At 59.1% G+C, this 4,071-nt stretch overlaps 1 non-coding gene across 1 annotated transcript; it reads left to right on the forward strand.

The window, feature by feature from the left end:
• Positions 1–3,283: 3,283 nt before the first annotated feature.
• Positions 3,284–3,402, forward strand: LOC131861354 (5S ribosomal RNA). The gene has a single exon (XR_009360429.1). It is a non-coding gene; the product is annotated as a 5S ribosomal RNA (ribosomal RNA).
• Positions 3,403–4,071: the final 669 nt, after the last annotated feature.

Below are 4,071 nucleotides of genomic sequence, written 5' to 3' on the forward strand. Positions count from 1 at the left end.
GGGGAGTCGACCCATCAAACCCAACACCTCCCCTATATAAGCTATTTGTCCGATTCTCATACATGTGTAGCCTGCAGGAGCCATTAGGACATTGACCCCAACTTTTGACTTCTTAACGAAAACAAGGTCTTTGAGGTTGGCGTAATGCGCACAACCAAGGGAGTTGACCCATCAAACCCAACACCTCCCCTATATAAGCTATTTGTCTGATTCTCATACATGTGTAGCCTGCAACAACGATTAGGACATCCACCCCAACTTCTGAATTCGTCTGCGTTGACCGCACCAAAGGTGCACGCCTTGGTGCTCACCAAAATCCGACTTCCGACTTCTTCTGCTATGCGGGGTCTTTGAGGTTGGCGCAGTGCGCACAACCAGGGGAGTCAACCCACCGAATGCAACACCTCCCCTATATAAGCTATTTGTCTGATTCTCATACATGCGTAGACTGCAGCAATGATTAGGACATCCACCCCAACTTTTGACTTCTTAAACAAGACAGGGTCTTTGAAGTTGGTGCAGTGCACACAACCAGGGGAGTCGACCCATCAAACGCAACACCTCCCCTATATAAAGCTATTTGTCCGATTCTCATACGTGTAGTCTGCAGCAGCGATTAGGACATCGACCCCAACTTCCGAATTCGTTTGCATTGACCGCACCAAAGGTGCACGCCTTGGTGTGCACCCTGGAGTGCACTTTGGTGCTCACCTCGGTGCACACTTTGGTGTGCACCTCGGTGTGCACCAAAGGTGCGCACCTTGGAGCGCACCAAAGGTGTACACTTTGGAGCGCACCACATAGGGTCTTTGAGAGGTTGGCGCAGTGCGCACACCAAGGTGGGTGTTGAGGTGCGTGCCGAGGTGGGTGGGTGCTAGGGTGCGCTCCATGGTGGGTGCCAGGGTGGGTGCGTGCTAGGGTGGATTCCAAAGAGGGTCATAGGGTGGGTGCCAAGGTGGGTTGGTGATATAGTGGGTTCAAAGGTGGGTACTAGGGTGGGTTCCAAGGTGGGTCACAAGTTGGGTGCCAGGATGCGTGGGTGTTAGGTTGGGTGCCAAGGTGGGCTCCTGCGTGGGTGGGTGCTAGGGTGGGTTTCAAGGTGGACGCGAGGGCGGGTGCCAAGGTGGGTAACAAGTTGGGTGTTAGGATGGGTGAGTGCTAGAGTGGGTGCCAAGGTGGGTGGGTGCTAAGGTGGATGCCAAGGTGGTTCACAGGGTGGGTGGGTTCTAGGGTGAGTTCCAAGGTGGGTCACAGGTTCAGTGCTAGGGTGGGTGTCAAGGCGGGTGTCGAGGTGCCTGGGTGCTAGGGTGTGGATGCCAATGTGGGTCATAGGGTGGGTACTAGGGTGGGCTGCAATGTGGGTGCCAAGGTGGGTAACATGCTCGGTGGGTTCTAAATTGGGTGCCAGGGTGGGTGTGCACCCACCTTGCCCGAGGTGGGTGCCAAGGTGCCAGTGTGGGTGGGTGCTAAGGTGGATGCCAAGGTGGGTGAGAAGGTGGGTGATAGGTTGAGTGGTAGGATGGGTGGGTGCCAAGATGGGTCACAGGGTGGGTGCAAGGGTGGGTAGGTGCTAGGGTTGGTGTCAGGGTGGGTGGGTGCTAGGTTGGGTTCCAAGGTGGGTGCGAGGGTGAGTGTCAAGGTGGGTCACAGGTTAGGTGCTAGGATGGGTGAGTGCTAGGGTGCAAAGGTGCCAGGGTGGGTGCTAGGATGGGTCGATGCTAGGGTGAGTGGCAAGGTGGGTCCACAAGTGTCAAGGTGGGTGCCGAGGTGGGTGCCAAGTCGGCGACTGCTATGGTGGATGCCAAGGTGGGTCACGGGGTGGGTGCCAAGTTGCTAGGTTGGGTTCCAAGGTGGGTGCCAACGTGGGTGCTAGGGTGCGTGGGTTAAAGGGTGTGTCACAACGTGGGTGCCAGGATGGGTGCGCACCCACACTGGCCAAGACGGGTGCGGGTGCAAGGTTGGGTTCCAAGCCCGGTCACAGGCTGGGTGCTAGGATGGGTGGGTGCCAAGGTGGGCACCAGGGTGGGTGCACCCACCCTGGCCAAGGTGGGTCACGGGGTGGGTCCTAGGGTGGGTAACGGGGTGGGTACTAAGGTGCGTGCCAAGGTGGGTCATAGGGTGGGTGCCAAGGTGGGCACCAGGGTGGGTGTGCACCAACCCTAGCCAGGGTAGGTCACGGGGTGGTTGTCGGGGTGGGCGTCAAGGAGCCAAGGTGGGTGGCAAGTAGCCAAGTTGCGTGCCAAGGTGGGTGTCGGGGTGGGTGCCAAGGATCCAAGGTGGGTGCCAAGGAACCAAGGTGGGTGTCTGGGTGGGTGCCGAGGTGGGAGCCAGGGTGGGTCCCAAGGTGAGTGCAAAGGTGGGTGCCAGGGTCAAGGTGAGTGCCAATGTGGGTTCCAAGGTGCCAGGGTCAGGGTGAGTGCCAATGTGGGTTCAAAGGTGCTAAGTTGGGTGCGAGGTTGGGTGCGAGGGTGGGTGGGTGCCAAGGTGTGCTAGGTGGAAGCCCGGGTGGGTCGGCATCCCATGGGTGTCGAGTTGGGTGCCTGATGGGTGCTTCTTGTCAAGTTTTAGTCGTCGGGACTCATTTCGAGCCTTAGAGGTCGTTTCTTGTCCGGTTGCCCTGTCTTCGACCTGGGAACCCAATTTTGGTCCTCGGGTCCCATTTTTTTTTGTCTCGCATCCCACTTTTGGCCTGTGGCCTTTTCGGGGTCGATTCTCGTTTTGGGCATCAGAGCATGTTTCTTCTCCTAAAACCCAATATTTGTTTATTAAGTCTCGGAACACATTTTTGTTCTCGTGGACCCATCATGGGTCTTGGAACGCATTTGTGGTCCTTGGGTCCCATTTTGCATCCCGAAACTTGTGTTTTGGTGCTTGATCCCTATTTTGGGTGCCCACCTTGCACCAAGTGCGCACCCGGGGCAAACCGAGCGCCTTGGTGCACCGGGGCAAGATCGAGCGTGCACCCGAGGCGCCCCGAACATGCACCAAGGTGCACTCGGCCCACATGTGAGCGCAGGTCGTTGCGCCCGAGGTGGTGTGTGGGCACCGCGTTGCAGACGGGACACTGCACGCACACGACGCCCCCTCCAGGTGCACGCACGTAGGCCGGGCCGGGTGCACACCCGACGCCCTAGCAAGGTGCGCGCACCCGGGCAGGGCTCACACTTGGCGAACGGGGCGCACTTCGCGAGGGAGGGTGTGCACCTCGACGGGGGTGGGTGGCCGGGGTGGATTCGCACGTGGGTCGCGGTTTGCTAAGTACACACTGCGACAAGCTCATAACGGGTGCGATCATACCAGCATTAGTGCACCGGATCCCATCAGAACTCCGCAGTTAAGCGCGCTTGGGCCGGAGTAGTACTGGGATGGGTGACCTCCCGGGAAGTCCCGGTGTTGCACCCTTTTTTAGTTTTTCGCCGGGCGTCGCAATGCTATTTGAATAAACCTTTTGCCCGTTTGCGTTCTCGTCGGGGCCGGGCCGGGCCGGGGTGCGCTGCCCGCACTACCGCGCGCGCGGGGGCGACACCGAGCGCGCACCCGAGGCACCCCGAGCACACAGGCCACGGTGCAACCCGGGCGTTGTGCGCGCACCCCGGTGCGCCCGAGGTGCTGCGCGCGCACCCAGGTGAAATCGGTGTGCACCTCGGCCAGTGCGCGCTCGGTCGAGTCGCGCACGTTGGCCAAGGTGCACGGTGATGTTTCTTACTCTAAGGTTCCGCACCAGACGCCCGGGACAGGTGAGCGAAGCTGGGCGGGGCCGGGTGCGCGGCCGGGGCAGGTGCACGCAGCTGGAGAGAGCTTTGGAGCACACTTCGGAGCGCACCAATGATGCGCTCCATTCAAAAGTTTCCTGAAAAGGCAAAAAAAGTTGAGATTATAGAATTTCCCACTTGAGAGATTGTAAAAAAAAAAAATTTAAAATGAAGGAAACGCGGGTGCCAAGGTGTGCGCAGCCCAGCCAAGGTGTGCGCACCAAGGCGCCCACCCTGGCGAAGGTGCACGCAAGGTGCGCACCCGAGGCAAACCGGACAATTAACCCAACTTTCGACTTCGCGCGCACCTTGGAGCGCA

This window comes from Cryptomeria japonica, unplaced genomic scaffold, assembly GCF_030272615.1.
Source record: "Cryptomeria japonica unplaced genomic scaffold, Sugi_1.0 HiC_scaffold_24, whole genome shotgun sequence".
Lineage (NCBI taxonomy): Eukaryota > Viridiplantae > Streptophyta > Pinopsida > Cupressales > Cupressaceae > Cryptomeria > Cryptomeria japonica.